This window comes from Diadema setosum, unplaced genomic scaffold (assembly GCF_964275005.1).
Source record: "Diadema setosum unplaced genomic scaffold, eeDiaSeto1 scaffold_36, whole genome shotgun sequence".
NCBI lineage: Eukaryota > Metazoa > Echinodermata > Echinoidea > Diadematoida > Diadematidae > Diadema > Diadema setosum.
This window is the reverse complement of record NW_027307662.1, coordinates 42,216-52,501: the sequence shown is the minus strand read 5'-3', so window position 1 is coordinate 52,501 and position 10,286 is coordinate 42,216.

Sequence of the window (10,286 nt, the reverse complement as noted above, 5' to 3'; positions counted from 1 at the left end):
TAGAAACGGTGCTCTCGCTGTCTACTAGATTAAAGGTATCAGAAGAATCCTCTTTGGCTCCGGCGTAGTTTCATGTGTCAGCCAAGCAACATTTTATTCTGTCCCTGTCGCATTTTTATTCCAATAGATCGGCTTTATCTCTGAACCAAAGGAAAGCTGAAACTTGGAAGGTTGGAGGACTGCAGCCCCTCTCCTCGCTCCCCCTCCCCTTCCCCTAAAAAAGTCAAAATCTCAGCAAAAATCACAATATGAATTTTCTTTGGATTCTCCCCGTAATTCATTGCACTATAAATGCATGTGGTTGGTACTACACAATTTTAATTACAATGTATACACAACGCTACGTGCAAGTTAAATCTGAAATGAAAAAAATAAATCAAAACTAAATCTACTAATCTAATAGCAATATTGATTCAAATTTACTAACATTACAGTAACATTACTAATAAAAGGGAAATATCAAAAGTTGAAAAACTTTTTTTTTTCAGATGGTATAAAATAACAAATAAAAATAGAAGCATTGTTATGTATTTGCGATATCTATATTTCAAATAACTCGTGGGACTACATTATTAATATAGCGCCCTCGTCGTCGTCGGAAGGCTTGTATCCATTCTGGTCGTCAAAAATCTACAGAAAATACATTTTTTCGTGATTTTCTACGAGGATTGATCTGCTCATACCAACAAATTTGGCTACTCAAGGTTTGAGTTCAATAAACTGAAAGACAAAAACAACGGGGAAGGTGTCATGAGAGAGTAAGTACATCATAGGAGTGCGTAGCGACTTGAAGTAGCGTGCGACGAACTGTTTGCCCCTTGGCCCCACGTACTTCAACTTATGTTGGCGGTTGTGATACTCGTAAGACATGGCTATGGCTATGGCAGCAGATGGTGAGGAGGATGTTGTTGATGTTGTCGATGCTGATAGTGATAGAGGCCAGAATACTTCTGAACCAGTCATTATAAATGAACTGCTTTGTTTCATTCAAAATCATCTTAAACGCACAACCAGGGCAAAGATTGCCGAGTGTGTGGCGAAAGGTTTCAGCCCGGACGAAATCGTTAAAGCAAGAGACATTCTATCGAATGATGTGAACCAAAAGAGAATAACGAAACTGAAGAACAGGCGTAAAGCCAACAAGAGTGAGCAGACAGCTGATGATATTGTTGGAGCAATGATTGAGCTTGACCAGATGGGTATAGAGACTAATTTTGTTGCCAAGAATCTGTTTGTAATTCCTAAGTGTGATCCCAAGGAATTAGATCCCTTTGCCACCCTGCAGAGACTGATTGAGCTGGAGGAGAGAATGACGACAATAGGGGGCCTCTGTCAGAGCACATGATGAGGCTATCAGGCATCTACAAAAGGGAGAAAAGGAAAGTGTGGTGATAAAGAACTATTCTCCCTCGTATGCCGAGCTTGCAAAGAAGAATGGAAATGGAAGACAAGCTTCTGTGAAAGGGACCGATGTACAAGTATCATTGACGAACAAGAAACCTGCCGTGCAGATGAACACAAGTACTGCCAGTTCGTCGCAGGTGCAGGCCACACTGTCATCTGTGCCTGTACTGGAGAAGGTGTCCAGCGTCAAGTCTGATGGAGGTACCGACAATGCAACAGGGCCATGGCGCACAGTTCAGTACTCGAAGCGGCGGTCAGCAGGAAACCAGTCCAGAGAGGTAAACAGCAGTCAGCGTCAGAAGCGTAGGATTCATGGAACCGTTAAGGGAGATGTCATATATGGTGCACCTCTGCCAAAGCGAGATTTTTTCATCTCACGCGTAGCGAGAACAACCTCTGATGATCAAATGCTGAGATACATAAAGAGCAAAGGTATTGACACAGCTGAAATAGTTTGTAAGTTAAATATGGAGGCAGTTTTCAAGTCATACAAGCTGTCAGTTTCTGTGGATGAAAAGGACAAAGTCATGGAGGAAAGTATATGGCCCTATGGTATCTGCGTACAGAGATGGAGAGAAAGGGCAAGAGAGAAACCTGGGTGAACATCATCGAAAATGGACGTGAATCACAAACTGTCACTTATCACCTATAGACCGATTCAAGTGACTGTTCATGGAAGTGCGCCCTCTTAAGGCGACGCCATTACTGGGGGCCAACCAGGCCGGGTCGGCAAGCGCCGTGCGTGCGTGGCAAGGGTGCCAGCGGCAGCCAGTGCTTTTACCACCCGGCGCCAGCCGGCCAGCTAGCTATCTCTGGCGCTGGCAGCGATCGACGCATCTGGATTTGTGACAACTCTAACGTCTACTTTTTTTTTTTTCGTTAGCTAATTAATAAAATTAAACAACTTATACCGGCTACGAGCGAATGGGTAGATGGCATATACGGCTGTAGCCAAAACTTGAACTTCAAGGTAAATATCGGTACGATCCGTGAGTGGAATTGTAACACGTTAGACTCGATTTCTTTTGCGATGACCTGGGTATAGGTACTCGCGTGTAAGCCCCTTAACATTAGATCTATTCACATTTGTGTAAGAGGATAAAAAACACCTGGGGAGAACTATGGCTAGGCGCAGACAGACGTCTAGATAGTAAGCCTAGACTGTTGAGCAGTTAACTGATATAAATACAAAATAATGAATCAGTTTTGAGCTAGATAGTAGATATGGCGCTATCAAAGCAACTAATAAGATCAGTTAACTTAAACCTTTTTAGGCTTTTGCCTTTTCTCGGACCAGTGGGGTAAAGTCTGTATAACGTTTTTTAGATCTTGTCTAGAATTCTAGGCAACAGTCCAGACTAGATCTAGACCCGTCCAGACCTAATGACTTCTACCTAGAACCCTCTAACGTTAGCTACATCCTATATCATTTTCGGTTGTCACTAACTTCCGGCAAGTCTAACTAAGTAAACTAAACTGAAGGCAAATCTAGGCGTTTCTAAGCCGTACAAACTTAAGAAGTTAATTTACGTCGCCTGATGTCAACAACCAAACATTCTACTGTTTAAGGTCTAAGTAATCTTGCATTTAACATCGCGCTAACGCCTAAAATTATAATCTACAAAAGTGATTTTCAAATCAAACTTTCTTAATATGAATTATGCTTATGAAACGGATGTTAATCGTTGCCACCATTCATGGCAGTTTAATATCTATAAGTATCACTTTATCAAAAATTAATTCAAATTCAGAGTTCCAGGCCCAATGGTCAATTTAATGCTGAACGCTTAGTGAAGAAGTAAAAATTTACAATATAACTTTATAAGATTTTTTTTTTTTTTTTACACATCTTGAAACATACATTTGGCTGTAGTGTAGGCTTTAAAATGTTTGTCATATACAATGTAGTATACCGTAGTAGCCAGGAAGTGTATTCTAACTTTTGTAAGTATTGCACCAAGCATTTAAATATATATATATATATATATATATATATATATAATTAATTCTCAAAATCTTTGATCTGAACCTGTCTTCTAAAATGAATAACTTTATTTCACGAATATGAATATGCAGTGATTTAGCCTAATCAAGAGAATCTATTAGGCATAGGCCAAAGTTTGTTTCAAAAATCTGTGCATTTTTTATACCGCTGTGTTTCACTTAAGTGTATATTATATTCATCATGCGTCAGTAGTATCTGAATTTCACACACTGACGTGCAGCTTCCATTTCCGTTTTTTGCCTGTTATTTTATTTTGTGCACCCAACTGCACAATATGTTTTTTTTTTCTGATCCTTTGAAGCTTTCATTAATTTTAGATCGATATGTCTGAATTACTCAATTTGTCCAAAAGAAAGGCATTAAATGCCGCTGAATGACTTTTCCACGGTGAGTAAAACAATCACAATTTTAGCGCGGCGGTCGCCGACCCAGCGGCCGCCGGCGGCGCATGCGGACGCGCCCGGCTAACTATGCGCGATGGGTACGCTGGGCTGCTAGCTGCAAATGCAACTCGCTGGGTAGCTAGCTCGCTGGGAGCCCCCGTTGGCCCCCAGTTATGGCGGCCGTTATAGCGCCGCTAGCGGCGGTAGGTGAATAGGCCATCGAAATTGAAACGGTCTATAATTGCCAATGTGCAAATGACTCCAAACTTCCTTTTTTAAAGGAGATTATTAAGCGTGGTGATTTTCTTTTATTACAGGAACATGGTTTGTATGAATCACAGTTTCCCTGGTTTGATAAAATAGACGATGTAAATGGTGTAGGGAAACATGGGGTTAGTGAAATGATTGAAGAAATTTTGTTGTCGGGAAGACCTCATGGATGAACAGCCATAATCTGGAAACAAAGTAATAAGTTGAAAGTGGCACCTGTAGGATTGGATTCAATTAGTAAGAGAATAAGAGAATGGCTGCTGTTATTATAACCTTTGAAGATATGAAGAGAATGTTATTATTCAATGTATACATGCTGTGTGATGATAGGTCACAGTACGGTAACTTACGGCAGTACCAGGAAATTTTAAATGATATTGAGATTTGTTTGGAAGGGACCGATGTTGACTATGTCTGTATTGGTGGTGATTTTAACACTGATATTTCCAGAGATACTTATCAAACTAGATTATTTTTAACATTTTTCCATGGTAATTTTAAAGTTTGCACACAAGATGAGTGTTGTATGTTTGATTACACCTACAGAAGTAAAGGGACTAATGCTACATCATTGATTGATCATTTCGTTACAACTGAAAATCTAGCAGAGTCTGTTCAAGAATACGAATGTATTGACACAGTACATAATTTTTCTGATCATGTGGCTGTGAGATGTTTACTGGATCTGAACGTCTCTGATGCTGCTGAGAATCAATCTATTCCAGGTCCCCTAGGAGAAAAGGAGGTTGTGTGTAACTGGAAATATGCCAAAAAAGAAGACATCAATAGGTATGAATCAATACTAAGAGGCTTGTTAGAGAAGATTGATGTCCCCTAAATGTGCTATTCATTGCAGTGGTACGAATTGTAATGATCATTACTGTGATATAGATAATTTTCATGAGAATATAATTAATGCATGTTTGACAGCAGCTAATGTAATATTTGATAAAGATATTTCAGAAGTCAAGAGTAAAGTGATACCTGGCTGGAATGAATATGTCGATCCGTTTTTTAAAAATGCATTGTGTTGGCATAAGATGTGGGTTGAGAATGGACGTCCACAAGAGGGTCAGTTGTTCGAGATTAGAAAGAAATCAAGGGCTGAATATCATAAAGCTCTAAAAAGAATACTGAAAGAGGCTGAGTCAATAAAAAGTGATAAAATTGCTGCGGCTATTACATCTGGTAATTCAAAAAATTTGTGGAAAGAGGTAAAAAAATGTAACAGTGTTAAAAATGTGAAAAGATATCCAAATGCAGTTGATGGAAAGCAGGGAAAAGAGGATATTGCTGAAATGTTTGCACACAAACTTGAGAATCTGTATAACAGTGTTTCCTTTGATGAAAGAGAAATGGTTATTCTCAAAAACAGCATAGATAGTCTACTGAATGAAAAATGCAGGCGTGATTCATGTACTCATGGTGATCATGGTATATCAGCAGCTGAAGTGTTCAATGCTATAAAAAAGCTGAATAAGTCTAAGAAAGACGATATTACTGGAGTAATGTCAGATCATTCTATTTATGGTAACAACGCTGTAATTGGATATGTCGCTTTGTTGTTTACCGCAATGATTAGACATGGGTATACGCCTGAAAATATGCTTAGAAACACAATGGTCCCTATTCCAAGGGAAAGTGGGCAAATCTTGGAAACTCATGTAATTTTCGTGCAATAACTTTGAGTAGTATAATTGGAAAAAATTTAGAATTAGTTATTATGAATTGTGTGGACCCCTCTGAAAACCAGCCTTTGGCTGATGAGGGTGTTCCACCCCATGAGTGAAAAATAAAAATTGAATTGAATTGAATTGAATAGAGTACTAGATCATTTATGCACAAGTGATCTACAGTTTGGGTTTAAAGAGGGGATATCTACGACAATGTGCACAAGTATGGTTAGAGAAACAGTTTCATATTTTCTCCATGATAAGAGCAATGTTTATGGTCTTGTGTTGGATGCCAGCAAAGCCTTTGATAGAGTCAACTTTGTCAGATTATTTGAAATCATGTTACGCAAAGGGGTGTGACCAATGTTTTGCAAGCTGTTGCTAAATATGTACTTAGATCAGAAGATCAGACTCAGATGGAATGGAGTTTATTCTGATTTTTTTTCACGGTTTCAAATGGAGTTAAACAAGGTGGTATATTGTCTCCATGTATGTTCTGTCTCTATATTGATGGGCTTCTGCATCAACTGCAGGCACTTGGTGAAGGATGTTACATGGGTCAAATGTTTAGTGGCGTTTTCTCATATGCTGATGATTTGATCATTTTATCCCCAAATGTGTCAGCTCTGAAGGAAATGATTACTATCTGTCAAAAATATGCTTCTCAATTTGTTTAATAGCGACAAAAGTCAGCTTATTATATTCAAATGTGATGGAAAAGAAGTTGTAGATCCAAGGATAACAATTAACGGAGAGTATGTGAAAGTTGTAGACAATATATGTAATCTCGGTCATATTATTACAAATGATATTATGCATGCTGATTTGTCTAAAATTAATGGTGATTTTAACCGTCAGTGTAATATTTTACTGAGTGATTTTGAATATGCCAAGTGTGAGGTACGTAATGTGTTGTTTCAAAAAATTTGCTGTAGCTTTTATGGCTCTCAGTTATGTCCATTATATGACTCCTCTTTGGATGCGTTATATAGACACTGGAGAACTGCTGTTCGAAGAGTATGGAAAATTCCATGGCAGACACATAATGCATTCTTGCCTTTTTTATCGGCAATGATGAGCCCTGACTTATGGTTCCATAGAAGGTGTTTGAATTTTATAACAAAATCTTTAAACACAAAGAATCAGATTGTTTCTTGTATAACAGGAATGAGTAGATTTGGTGCATATTGTGTACTACATGTAGGTGGTAATTTGAGATTTTTGAATAGTAGGTATTTTTTAGACCAGTCGAAGATAAATGAAAGATGGAAGGCACTATGCGGTGAAATGGATGAAGCCATGAGGAATGCCGAGCAAATAAGGGAATTGATACATGTGAGGGATTACAAAGAATTTTCTTTTCTAAACTCTCAAGAATGTAACGATTTGATTTCGTATCTATGTCTACATTAATGTGGCATAGTGTAGCTGGAATGAAATACTTTCAGGGAGAATGCAGTGTTTTTACTGGCCACACTATTATACAGAACATAGAGTAAAAGCTGCAATTTTTTATTTTTTTTTTCATATCATCATGACTGCTTCGGGGACAGTTGTTGAATTCTATACACATGTTGTGCTGCATGTACAGATAGTTATATACATGCACACTGTCATATTGCTGGTTGTCTATTTGCGGGAGTGTGTGGGGGGAGTGAGTGAATGCCAAATTGTGAGTGCATTCGAATGTGCGTATACGGGTGCATAGTAGAACATCGTACTTATTGAACAATGTGTGCATGTCTATGAGAGCATGCACGGGCGCACGTGCGCACTTGTGTGTACACATCATGTACTAGTAAGGGCTTTTTACACTTGTGTTTCTTAACCCCGGACTTTCTCTGACCCAGGACTATCGTTAGTCCCGTACCAATTTTTTCAGCTTTTTACACTCGCCAATTAGTCCCGTACTATCTCTTGTCCGGGGCTAAGGAGAAAACTGAACTTTTTACACTCGTATTTCTTAGCCCCGGACTTTCCAAACCACATGAATATTCATAATTACTCTGTGTACTGTACACGTACACGCCAACGGCGTAAATCCATACTGAGGAGTGGGGGGATGGTCACCATCACCACGATTACAAGCCCATAACCGGACCGGCGCAGCCTTTTTTTTTGGGGGGGGGGGGGTGGGGGTGGGGGGGGGGAGAAGCTTTGTCCCCCCCTCCCCCCCCCACACACACACTTTACAGGGATCGGATGCCCCAGTCTTTTGCATGAAATATAAAGTGGGAGAAAAGTGGCAGCAACAACATAAAGACTTTTTGTTCTTGTTGCTTTTTTTTTTTTTTGCTTGTCAGACGACTTTCGGCGGAAAATCAGACCTTTTTTTTTTTTTTTGGAAATATCTGTGAGAGGGAGCGGAACGACCGAACGGGGGAAGGGTGTGTATGGGGGGGGGGGGGTATCCCTCTCCCACACGAGGAAGATTTTGCATTTTCAGACCTGAAATTCAGCGATCTGGTGCTCACTTGTGGTGAAAATTTTGTTTTTTTTTTCTTTAAAAAAACAATAAGAAAATGAAATATTCACAATATATTATTGAATGACAAAATCGTGGTATTTCAGCTCTTGCTGTACGACATCACTGTGAAGGCCTACTAAATAATGGGGCCTATCATCGGCGTAGACAGGATTTGATCTTAGGAGGAGCGGTTATGTGAGGGAACGAATCAAGCGAGGGGGGAGGGTATGGTAGGGGGGTTTCCCCCTCCTACGGTGAAATCTCTTTGCGTTGAAAATTTTGACATTTTTCGGTCCAAAAACTGCCGTTTGTAGCTATATTCTTCGCTTTGGAAATTAAGGGGGGCACACCAGGCGCAACTGCTGTCAATCACTGGCAGCAACATCAGGAGAATGGCATAGCGATTGAATGCGAGCGAGCGGAGCGAGCGAGCATGAAAATTTTAACATTTTACAGTCTAAAAACTGCCGTTTGTAGCTATACTTTTTCGCTTTGGAAATTAAGGGGGGCTGCATCAGGCGCAACTGCTGGCAATTACTGGCAGCAACATCAGGAGAATGGCATAGCAGTTAAATGCGAGCGAGCGGGGCGAGCGAGCTTGAAAATTTTGACATTTTACAGTCCAAAGACTGCCGTTTGTGGCTGTATTTTTTCGCTTTGGAAATTATGGGGGCACACCGGGCGCAACTGCCGGCAATCGGGCAGCAACATCAGAATGGCGAAGCGAGTGAGCTTGAAAATTTTGATATTTTACAGTCCCACATGTCCTTTGTGGCTGTACTAGTATTTTTTCGCTTTGGAAATTAAGCGGGGGGGGGGGGGGCGCACCGGGCGAAAACTGCTGGCAATTACTGGCAGCAACATCAGGAGAATGGCATAATGATTAAATGCGAGCGAGCGAAGCGAGTGAGCTTGAAAATTTTGACATTTTCCAATCCCTAAAACTGTCGTTTGTGGCTGTATTTTTTCGCTTTGGAAATTAAGGGGGCGCACCGGGCAAAAACTGTTGGCAATTACTGGCAGCAACATCAGGAGAATGGCATAATGATTAGATACGAGCGAGCGAAGCGAGCGAGCTTCAAAATTTTGACATTTGACAGTCCCCAAACTGCCGTTTGTAGCTATATTTTCCGCTTTGGAAATTAAGGGGGCGCACCGGGCGAAAACTGCTGGCAATTACTGGCAGCAACATCAGGAGAATGGAATAATAATTAGATGCGAGCGAGCGAAGCGAGCGAGCTTCAAAAATTTGACATTTTACAGTCCCCAAACTGCCGTTTGTAGCTATATTTTTCGCTTTGGAAATTAAGGGGGGCGCACCTGCTCACAATCACTGGCAGCAACATCAGGAGAATGGCATAGCGATTAAATGCGAGCGAGCGGAGCGAGCGAGCTTGAAAATTTTGACATTTTGCAGTCTAAAAACTGCCGTTTGTAGCTATACTTTTTCGCTTTGGAAATTTAGGGGGCACACCGAGTGCAACTGCCGGCAATTACTGGCAGCAACATCAGGAGAATGGCATAGCGGTTAAATGCGAGCGAGCGGAGCGAGCGAGCTTGAAAATTTTGACATTTTATAAACAGTCCAAAGACTGCCGTTTGTGGCTGTATTTTTTCGCTTTGGAAATTAAGGGGGCACACCGGGCGCAACTGCCGGCAATTACTGGCAGCAACATCAGGAGAATGGCATACTGATTAAATGCTAGCGAGCGAAGAGAGTGAGCTTGAGAATTTTGACATTTTCCAGTCCTAAAAACTGTCGTTTGTAGCTACATTTTCGCTTTGGAAATTAAGGGGGGCGCACTGGGTGCACCTGCTGTCAATCACTGGCAAAAACTGCCGTTTGTAGCTATATTTTTCGTTTTTGTTTGTCCCACTTTTATTTGAGAACCATCCTCCCCCCCCCCCCCATCGACGCCTCTATACATATTAGGTTGCTTTTGTTAAGTGAAAGATCTGCTGCACACTCTTTGATAAATTAGGGAATATACGTCTATGTCAAAAGTGTACAAAGTTTATCCCTTATCCTGTATAGCGGACCTTTTGCATGTTCATGATTGCAATACAACGATCTGGTGCATAGT